This window comes from Bradysia coprophila, unplaced genomic scaffold, assembly GCF_014529535.1.
Source record: "Bradysia coprophila strain Holo2 unplaced genomic scaffold, BU_Bcop_v1 contig_24, whole genome shotgun sequence".
In the NCBI taxonomy this organism is placed as follows: domain Eukaryota; kingdom Metazoa; phylum Arthropoda; class Insecta; order Diptera; family Sciaridae; genus Bradysia; species Bradysia coprophila.
In genome coordinates, this window is record NW_023503501.1 from 6,915,140 (window position 1) to 6,927,365 (window position 12,226).

The window sequence follows — 12,226 nt, forward strand, 5'->3', positions numbered from 1 at the left end:
CTAACACTTCACTTGATGACTAGGAATGTATGTTTTCATCAATGTGGATCAAACTCAAGTGACAAGGATACCTATAACTCTCCATGCTGATTGTGTGTTATATAAAAAGAAATTGGATATCGCATACTTTAAGTCTTCAAGACGTGTGCTGTGTAAGCAACTTCTTTCCGTATAAGATGTCTTTAAGTATTTTGTTTTCAACGTCACACTCAAATCGCTCGTATATCAAACGAACAAGTATCTATACCCATTCCAATATTCGGGAGTCAATCAAATTTGGCTCCATATAAATCGCATCATTAGACCGACTGTCGTAAAATGCGAAAGAAAAAGCAATTTCTATAAAAAGTAACATGCCCTCTTTTAATTTCATTACGTAAATTTATTTTTCTAAATCAACTTAAAATACTCGACCCATTTTCCCCGAAATTAACGATACAAAAAATTGCCACCCTTCAAAATTTGAAGTCATTCTGATTAATTATCGAGGCACCCTTCGCGCCTTCGAATGACATGACATATTGTATATCCCGTGCACCTACTCTCCTCTCTCTACGCACAATAAAAGAAAAATATTTATAAAATTAAATAACACCAACCAACATAGCATTATGAGAATGGAATGGGACATTTAGTTGTGTCTTTTTGGCTGTTGTTTTTTCGGCTCTTTTTTTAATATTTATTTATGGACATTTTGTGTGACGCCACGACAAACATGTTAATTTGGATGGAACACACATTAAATTAATGTAAAACTCCAATATAATGGAGTTATTACGTATTATGAAGTGAAGGTGTGCTGGATTTGTATGAATAGTTTTCACGTACTTTCACTGGGATAAATTCCATGGAGATGAGTTTTTATTGGTTTTATGAGTTTGACATCTGAAAGTTTACCGTATACGCTCAGAATGAGGACTCTGCTGTTGACACACGTGTTAATTTACTCTATTTTTAATTGAAGGTCATGGAATTGAATATAAACCATCATCAGGATGCCTAATGTCTCACGTAGTGAAAGGGACACGAGTAAAGTTTCTGTTTGATATCCAAATAATATTACAAGTCATAATCCACTCAATATCACATTAATATTCGTCGGCAAAGCAAGCAAGAGAAAAAAAATTATTTCACAAAAATAAAAACCAGAAATAAGACATCACATTACACATGGATCCGTGGTATACATTAGCACATATATGAGAACATCTAACAAGATTACCCAATGATTAATGCATTATTTAACGACAGTATTATGAAGTTTTGGACCGAAGTAGTAGCCGATTTATTACATAACGTTACCATTAAGTTCTCGTCCAAGACCAATTTAATATTATTTTCCCATTCCCATCGAATATATGTCCACACGACATATCGTTCCGTTCTTTGAGAGTTTATTTATACAATGTTTTCTGTGTTGTATATATATATACGTATCACCACAGCATACCACCCACTTAGCATCGCATATACACTCTCCTTCTCATCCAATGTGCACAAAACACCACTCATATTAACAGTAAATACGAAAAGTAGCACACAGTGTCATATAATCCAGTCGTTCCATATAGATTAAGCTCCTATCACATCATTATTTACCACATCCAATATGTGTCCGAATTTTTCATCTCCCCGGTCCTACGGGCAACAGTCCTAAAACAGTCTTTAGTTAACCGCAAATACACAACTATTAATATATATCCACACATCCAGAGCTCTTTTTATTTCGTGTTCTTCTTGCGGTGCGATGGTGACTACAGAATGGACACGATACTGATGGGAAATAATGCAGCAAATATATGATATTGGACGCGTGTTTGTCTTTTGTCAAATAATTCCATTTCTTTTATGTTGAAAAGAAAAATTTCCTTTTATATGTGGCCGACGTATGGTTTCAGTTAGTTATTGCCTATACATACACCCAAATATTGTTTGTACAAGGCCATACATAAATTTCTCGGATGTATGAAAGATAGAGAGAGAGTTGTGGCTGTTTTCTTCCATATATTGTATTGTGGTACAACATATAGATATAGACGATTGACCACCCACATTTGATAAGTTTTGCCAGAGAAATCCGAACCGTCAAGATGTATACATGAAGGAGTTGAACAATAAACCACATATGGTTATAAATGTTAGGTGAAATTAATGATGTAATTGATAACGCTTCGTGAGTAATGGCTGGGGCAATTATAGTTTTTTGGGAAAATTAGTTTTGTTTACAAATCATTGGTGGTATATGCGACCGGTCGGGATTGGCAATAGTTAAAATTAAGTGTTGAGACTGGCAAGATGATCCAAAATAAAACCGCAAATAAAACAGGGCCTCAGAGGAATCATTTTGGAATCAAATGGTTGATCATCTAAACCGTTTTCTTGAAATGTTTCTCTTATCGCTCGCAGTAAAATGTCTCAGTAAATCAAAATTCGCACATTTCCACATTTAAAATAGATATAAAGACTCAAATAAGCTTAAACGAGTGTTTCACTCCCTGTTTACAATTTACAACTGCAAACTGATACATTCTTACAAACAGGGAATTCACTTCGCATCAAAAAATATCGATACACAATATTGCTGTTGAGCTATTCACAGCAGTTGTAGCTGCATACACTTTGAATATTATACCGGTGGAATGGAGCAATCCCGAATTACGTAGGTTGAGTTTTTTATGAAATATTTTTTTGACTTATTTTATTGCCAATGGAGACAGTGGAAATATTGAAAATTTGCACCCTTTTTCGGCATGTGAATCCTATATAGGATGAATATGTGTTTATAATGGGGTCGAAGAGGGTTCGATTCTTTTCGCATTGAAACCAATGCCAAATCCATAACCGTATTTCAAATAAAGTGCAATAAAAGGATGTTGACTTTCAGTTGTTGTTTTCTTTTTCCACTTCTTTTGCGAAAAATCTAGCGTGTGAGTGTTTGCCAATATTCCATTGAGAGTGAAAATAAAAACAAGCAAAAAAAAGACTGTTGATATGACGAGATAAAGTGTCTTGTGTTATTTTCTGTTTGGATATTTATTCGAATTTGAATATGAAGACATTGTTTTCTTTTATGATTTTCTTATATTTGAAAATGGATAATTTATGGTATTGTAAGTGGATGGAGGGATGACGATGTTAAGATGTAGATTTTGAGTTGTTTCGGGTAATTTATTTCGGTTTTATGGATGGAAATATTGACGCCATAATTTTTTATTGGCGACACACGTCTTTGCAATGAGGGCTCATATTGCTTTTTTGCGTTGATATAAACGATTTCTCTGCAATATTAACATTCCGTTATTACTCAGAGTGTCATATTGACGAGAGACTAGTCGTAACTTACTCGCAAAAGTTTTCATGCGGGCGAAGACCTTCAAATGATCCGTTTCGGAATTTGTTAGTGTCAATCGCAAGAACTAATGCTCAAAACAAACGAGGCATTGGAAACGTGTGTTGGTCCTAGTTTTCATTGACAGATGCAGCAGTCGCGATTTTGAATAGAAAAAGTTCTAACTTCATTTGACAGTTTCGAAAATTTCGTCATGAAAAATAGGACCAAAACACGTTTTCAATGCCTCGTTTGTTTTGAGCATAACTGTAGCTGCACATAGCGACGCGAAACCCAAGTAGCATTTCAGAAAAAAAACCTTATTCGTTAGAATAACGTTGTAGCAACGTTGTCACAACGGTTTTGCAACCGTTGTTGCCCGGTTATAGTTTAACCTAGGTCAATTAACCGTTGGATAACAGTTAAACAACGAAAAAGTTAAAAATTTAAGGTAGAGCAACTATAATTTTTAACTTTTTCGTTGTTTAACGGTTATCCAACGGTTAATTGACGTAGGTTAAACTATAACCGGGCAACAACGGTTGCACAACCGTTGTGGCAACGTTGCTACAACGTTATTTTAACGAATAAGTTATTTTTTCTGAAATGCTACTTGGGAAGAGACCTAAGTCAAACTTTTCTTTTTTCTTTTGTTCTTCTGTCAAGTTTGACAGTATTACAATAGTTATTTATCTACGAAGGTAGGTATGAAGGTATTTTTTCGCACTAGATGTCGATTGTCGACCCGAGGCGAAGCCGAGGTCGACAAGACGTCGTGTGCGAAAAAATACCAGCATACCTACCGTGGTAGATACAACGTTTTTCGCAATTTCGGGCCATAATCACCTTTCCAATGCAAAACATGTCCTACATTTTGTTCCAAAGTTCTTGTGTATACAGAAATTCATTTGAACGATCAAGAAGGCTGCAGTATGATACACATTGCTATGTGATGTAAAGAGACGCGTTGAATGAAATCGAGTAGTCAATGCTTAGTATATACGCTTCAACAATACGTTCGGTATAATTGTGTGACTCTATAGCCGAATGGCTACAGTCGCTGCTTTGTGTTCAAAAACCTTTTGGTGTGGGGGGTTCGATTTCTGGTCAATGCAAGATTTTTATTTATAAAAATTTAGCCTTCGTTGAAGGTAATAGGTTCTTTAGCGTGCGAAAAAAAAGTCGTGATATCGCACTGTGTCCAGGAATACAGTGAAATAAATACCTTCAAAACGACATTAAATGGATGCATGGAAAGGTGATGATTATGGACCGGAATTGCGAAAAAGAAAATTTTGACTTTCGCGTCGCTGTGTGTAGCTGGAGTAACTCCGAAATGTTCTAAATGACTTCATGAACAAAGAACTAGATCGATGACTCATAATCTATCAGTTATAAGTACTAGATATGGTCAACAAAAAGCATCTATCTCAGAATGGTGTGTATCGTGCTATAAAAGATAATTTCAATGTTCAAAATACAATAGATGATTGGGGCGATACAAACAAAAGTTGGGTATATAATAACGATTCCTTGACTCTGAATTCTACGCCGCTCATATATCTTTGAAATGTAAGGAAGAATTGAACTTTTTTTTTGTCGTCGTCCCATCAAAATAGATTTTCTTTTGATACCACTCACGAAACACGGAACAGAGATTTTTCAAATAAAATACCGAATATAATATCACTGAAATATCGCAAATAAAACCACAATATTATATGTGGCGAGGGATACAAATATTGTGAATAGAAATTGGAAGAAAAGTATATTTTATGTGTTACGACGACAAGGACTCTCGAAAATTTATAGAGTGCTATTGTCACATGATTTATAAATCCCTTCAAACACGGAAAATCCAGTATTATTGTGAAGGATAAAATATTGCCACCCCTAATCAACTAAGAGCCGAAGACAAACGTGTGAAGAAGTAGAATTTTTTCGTTGATGGTGATCTGAGCAATAACTTATGCTCTGTGCTCTGTGCTGAATGTATTATCGTTTTTCTTTAGTTTTTTTTTCTCCATCGAAATGGAGTTCTGATACAAACAGGTTTAGTAAAAGATTTGCTTTATCAAAAGTTTGTATGAATCCCATCCCGCAAGTGTGTTTGTACCAATTTTAATATGTGCATAGAATCCACGAAATTGTCTTCGGTTTCTACAATAGTCGTTTTTATATTCTAGACCTTAGACACACTATATATATAGATTGGAATTTTCGAACAAAATTATGTAAATGTCCCCAACATGAAATACGAAATGTTTGATAGTGTGAGAATTGGTGGGCAAATTAGCGCGAAGAATTTGAATTTTTGAAAAAAACATTAAAATATGGGAACGATTACCTTAACGATGACGGTGGAAACTTTCAGAGACCGGAAGTGTTACTAGAAAAGAGTTGATTTATTCCATTATAGTAGATGCGCAACCGGTTATCGTGAAAATAATATTTTGGAAGACACACACTTTTGATATAGTTAATTTAAGAAAAACACTTAAAAATTGAGACTCCCTCTCTTGTACTAATGCAACCTCTAAAAGTACAAGGTTATAGACTGTTGGGGAGGTCACGCAGACCGCCATTTTCTTAGATACGCGGGAACACACAAAACAGAATTCATCTACTATGAAATTGTCAAATTTAAGAATCCATCTTCTATGAAAATGTATGAAAATGTCAAATTTTGTCTGTGTCACCAGCGGATCTGTATCTGCGTGACCTCCCCAAAGTTTACAGCCTTGTAAAAGTACGCGTATGTACAAAATTTGTAATTTAAATTAAATAAATTATCTGTGACTGGTGTCGTGCCCCAAAGCTTTCTGTAAGTAGGCTATCTGTCAAGTATTACCTGTGACAGATAATGTGTCTGCCAAATGTTAGCAGGTAATGTATATTTTCTGTCTTAGGTAATCTACATTAGCTGGTAAGGGTAATGTTTTCACTTATATTAACAATGTAACTATGTAACTATGTAACGTCACGTACTGAATGGCTCAGTGACAACGCACCGGACTCATGGCCTGAGTGTCCCCGGATCGAATGCAACGTGTGCAACTTTTTTTTAATTGCAAATTTACTGTCAAAATGAAGCCTTTATATTACCAGTCACAACTAATGCATGTACTGCATGTACTGGTGTAACATTCTACGTAAAATGCTACGAAATATGCATCTTATACAAATTGATGTTGGGGACACATGTTATCGTGCGAAATACCAGTCTAGTAATAATTCGTCCAAGGTTTATTGTAACTTTTTAGCCATGAAGATGACTCGAGACAGTTGAATGCAAGGCATTCAATAAACACAATAAAACAAACAAAAACTTGTTTTTAAATCGTTGGTTGAGGGCACTGAGCAGAACTAAAAGCGAAGACCATGACATCCTATTTATTTATTTTCGTATGGCGACCGAATCAATTCAACAAAAAATTCAAAAAACAAATGCAAAATTAAAAAGACCAAAAACTTCAACACATTAAATCATTAGGTCCAGGTCTGTGAGCATTTCACAGCCCCTTCGTCTAATCGGCTCAGGCCGTCGATTCCTCCCACAAATTTTCTCATAGGACAGTCGTTCACAATGTGCATCATCGTCTGCTCCGGTGCGACACAATCACAGCCAGCGGAGTCTGTCACACTTGAATAGACAAGACCATGACATCTTGTTCCCAGCGACAATAACATCTTCACAAAAGAATAATTACTACCCAATGTCGTCTTATACATCAACGTTTTTGTCAAAACAAATTATCAAACTTTTGAAATTACTTTCAAATAAAGTAATAGTTTTAATGACTACTCTAAAGATATGTTTTCAGTCTGTAAACAGTCAGACCAGGGTATGCAAACAGAGTGTTTTTCGACAGAAGGCCATCGAAGTCTACACAGAGAAAAAAGTCGGATTAAATGTTTAATCTACGGAAAGATGACGAACATTTTAAATTTTTCTAAAGATTTCATTTCAATCTTTTTTCAAAGATTACAAAAATTAAATCTTTCGATAGATTACGTTTCGGATTAAAATGCCTAAAATTGATAGTAGCAGTGAGAAGTGAAGTTAACTATAGACAATTTTGCCACGAAATTTTTTTTTTCAAAGTTCGTTGTTATGGTATCTAGAGTTTATGATTAGAAGCTAGTCAAAGTAAAACTAAAAACCACAGCACAGAAATGTTGGAGTTTTTTTTTGCTTTTCTTTAGGAATATTGATTTTTGAATTGAAAATCGTTAAAAATTGAATAAATTCTTCCATGCCAATTGGTCTGTTATACTTCTTAATCAATTGTACAATTAAATATGGGGCGCAAAATATCGTTTTATTATAATATTTTCCTACTTTTCAATACTTTTGCCAGGCTCAACTTCCTTATCGTTGCTTATCCATGGATAAATCTGCAGATTTATGAAATATAATAATCGTTTATTGAATAATTAAAAAAATGAAGAAAAAAATGTTGCCTTCGATTAGGATTTGAACTCGTTTACTATGATGGTTACCTCAGTCGGTACAAAGGTTTCGTTCAGAAGATTATTTTTTAATCTTTGAAAGATTTAAATCTCCGTAACAACGGTTCGAAATTAAATCTTGCTAAGATTAAGAACCCAATAGCTCAGTGGTAAAGTACAGGACTGGAGATACGGAGGTACCGAGGTGAAAGAGTTCAAATCCTGATCAAAGTAAGTAAAAAGAAAACATTTAATTTCAACTAAACAAATAAAATTCCCAATTTCAGAATAAATAAAACAAGTAAATCTGACTCAATATTCAAATAAATGTTGGAAAAAAAATTTTAATTTCAAAATAAAAAAAAATTAAATCTCTTGGAAGATTTCGATCTAATCCTTCGAAAGATTATTTTCGAAAGATTAAATGCAAGTAATCTTTCGAAAAATTAGATTTCAATCCAAAAATAAATTTGGTCCTATATGTAATCCGAAAAAGATTTAAATCTAATCCAGGATTTCTCTCTGTGTAGGTATTTAAATATAATTGAAGTGCAAATTGTGTTGTGATTATATTCATTGTAATAAATAGTTATTTGTTCAACGAGGGATGAAAAGTTGGAAATTACATTTCGCAACAAAGGCTTCCGAAGCTTCCAAATGACCGAAATGGTCATTTTATCCCCTCCGTTGGGAAAAATACTTTTATACTCACTGCAGTTGACTTCGGTTCATGCTGGGGATAATATACTATTAAAATTTTCTGTTTTTCTTTCATTATGAACATTTTGAATTGGGTTCTTTGGACTCAAATTAAATTGAAAATCGCAAAAGTCTAGCAAATTACGCTGAACCGTCAGGACTGTATAAAAATTTCGTTTCACTTAATTTCGACTGGGACTCTTATATCTATCGACTCAAGCATTAAGTTTGTACAAAATTAATGTTTAATTGACTCGCTAAATTCCCTGAAAAATTGCCAAAAATACCATTATTTGGATATTAATTAAAACGTATTTTCCAAAACAAGAAAACATAAATTTATTTGGAAGCAATCTCAATTTTTTTTTTTTCAATTTATTCCACTTTTTCTCTGCGACTTTCTTGTACATTCTTTTAATTTTGGCAAATAGCTTCTTGACGCGGGTGATTAAATCTCTTAGTTCATCATGTATTTTAAGAAGAAAAAAATAAAATAAAAATAAAACACCGTGTACTACGAGGCCCCCCATTAAGTTAACCTGAATGACGATGTCTTCATGAAAAAAAAAACATTTCGTAGAAGCTAAGCTGGAACAGTGAAGTGAATAAGAGAGGAAAAAAGATCATAGGCGAGCCAAAGTAAAAGCAAACAATAATAATAACGACAAAGCAGAAAAAGTGTAAATGACATCGGTTTTTCTTTTTTTTAGATTTTTTTTTCTCGTTGTCGTTTATAGATAAGACAATATAAGAAGATCCTTTTTAAGCGCTCTCCTTATGATGGAAAAAGTGAACACGCAATTAAATGATTGTCGAGGTCGATTAACTTGTGTTTTTTTCGGTTTTCAATAAGATTTCGGTGTTTTGATAATTATTTTTCTTGTTAGGTTTTTTTTTCCTTGCTGTATTTGTTTTCTTGTGTATAGGTAATAGCTGGCTGCGTTGACTTTTAATTAAATTCTTTGATTAAAGTATCTGAATGACAAACAATCTTGCAGGAGAGGGATTACGGCGTCAGTTCTCTTTTCTCTATTCAATCAAAACTCTTCTGATAGAGAACGATTCACTCTTTCACTGAAAGATGTCGCTGCAACAAAGCCACTGTCAACAGAAAAATAATTAATTTTTTACTCGACGGATTTCAGTCAAATAAAATGCCATCGTATAGCACGTGATCTTAGGACTCCGGAACAGCAATCAATTTTTAAATCGGCTCTATATCGGCTTAGCGATTAAAGTTTTAAAGAAAGAGTGAATCGTTCTCTATCAGAAGAGTTTTGATTGAATAGAGAAAAGAGAACTGACGCCGTAATCCCTCTCCAGGTGAACAATTTAATTTCTTAGATCATTCGCATCATTTTAATTCTTTTTTTATTCCAAGATTTTATATGTCTGTTACTGACACGTACGCTTTCAAAAAGATTTTTTCGTGCTTAATAGCTAAGCGAATTATTTTAGACTTTGTTGTCTTTATACGCGTAGAGCAGATCCGTTTAAACAATTTTGATTGTATATGTGGATCAGATGAAGCAAATTCATGCTGGAATTTCACTGTCTCTGACTGTAGGCGATATTTAAATCGTAAGACGTAACCGATCGGATGGTGAATCATTTGCTGTTTTGAAAAGGTTAAATAAAACAAAATCCAATAGAATTGTTTAACTGCTCCATCATTTCTATAAATCCGGCAATATAGCATCCTGCCTCTGGTATTAACAACTTAAAATTCAATTACAGACAATACACTCATCCAAAGACATTGTGTAATATTTTTTTACCTTAAATATTCAATTATTTTATCCCATGAAACCATCAATAACTTAAACTAAACAAACAAACAAAAATTGGAAGTAATATATTTAAAAAAATAAATAAATAGAGATTTGATGTCTGTTTTATAAGCTAAACATTTTCTGAAGGATTGCCACGTAATAGTAGCTTGAAAGACTTCAGTGAATTAATTTGTAATTTTTAGCAGGGACTATTTTCCGACATTTCCCTAGATTTTTCCATATTTGCCTTACAAATATTTTCGTGAAAATTTGGAAAAATGTAGGAAAGTCTGGGAAAATGTTTTGGCAAAAATAGTCGCTGCATGCTAGTCTTGATTAATGCTATCGCCTATTTCCCCTACTTCCCCCGTTTCATTTGTACAATAAAAGTATCCGTCTTTAATACCGGAGAAATACTAACATGCCTGCGCAGGGTTATCAGTGTCAATATCAGTAATCGGATAAAGACGTATGAGCAGTTTTGTTGTACGAGTCGGCCGGCTGAAGCAAATTCATGTCTAAATTTCACTGACATTTACTGCACAATGTCTTACGCAGTATTTGCCACCATACATCCACTCTCTCTTCAACTTTCATACATACACGGTGGTTTGGTTCGCATAAGTCTTCCTAATGTAATCTTCCTTAAAATTAAATTTTCCCACTAGTGAAACATGAATTCAAGAGCTAATCGTGACTTGATGAAATATTTTATCGAAAACGTAAACTATAGTCGTTCACGTGCGCCAGGGCCGAACATTAAACTCATCTTTTTTAAAACCCAAGAATTAAAAATTTTCATATAAACATCCTCCAAATTCACTGTATGACCAGTTCGGGCCTGGTGCGCACTCTTCTGAGTCTTTAATCATTCGCATAAATGTGCTTTCTCCGCGAAATACTAAAATGTCAACAATGATGAATCACTACCAACGACTGTGCGAACCAATTTGTCTATTCAATCGTGAATCGTAAAAATTATTTACAAACGGCAGGTTGGATGCTTCACGTTTTTCTTCTTTTTCAAGTATTTCAGATTTAATCGCTTATCAATATTAGTCACTTAATTGATAATTGAATTCAATTTTCATTATTTTGATTCACGCCGGTATTCACAATCTTGAATATGGAAGTATGAACGTGAGAAAATGTCATATCAATGAGAAGTTTTCGGTAAGGCCCATGGCCCATCTTTAAAGTATCCATGAGCCGAATTCTTTCCTAAAAATTTGGTATAGTTAACCTGTCACATCTGTAATCCATAACGACGACAATAATGGCTAGCTATGGGTAATATGGTCCATATATTGTAAAATGCGTGTTAAAAAATTGAAGTACAAGATTTGAAATCAACCAATTAAAAATGCTTTGATCGACAGAAGTAATAGACCCGATAATAATACTGGTCATATGCTTGCTGTCTGTAACAGGTTAAGCTAAGTTAACATTGACAGTATAACGAAAACTATCTACTCATACGCAAATATGTTTGCTCATTGAAAGATACGTAAGCCGCTGATTTAATTTCAAAAGTTCGGTAACACGTTCTTCAATTGCTTCAGGTTCGTGTTTCTTATAACACCCTCTCGTTTAAATATAAGAAATCTTTGATATATTATTTATTGACTCCGGCCAATTGCCTAAAAATGTTACCGATGTTTACTTGCCCGGCATTCACGTCTACTTCATATGGCTGACGTATCTGCTCACTATCACCGTTTCATTTGTCTAATCAAAAATTGATATACTTTTAAGTGGTATAAATAACGCCAGATTCATTCAATACAATTAGTTGAATTAGTCGATTCAGATTGTTTAGTGATTACTATTATAATTACAATAATTATGGTGAATTGGATCGATAATGTCTGCCTCCATCCGAAAGTGGTGAACATATTAAAATTTATAAGAATTTTGCGCGTCGAACCCTTCCTATTTCTTATGATATTTCAATATGGCATCAAGGGTATGCCCA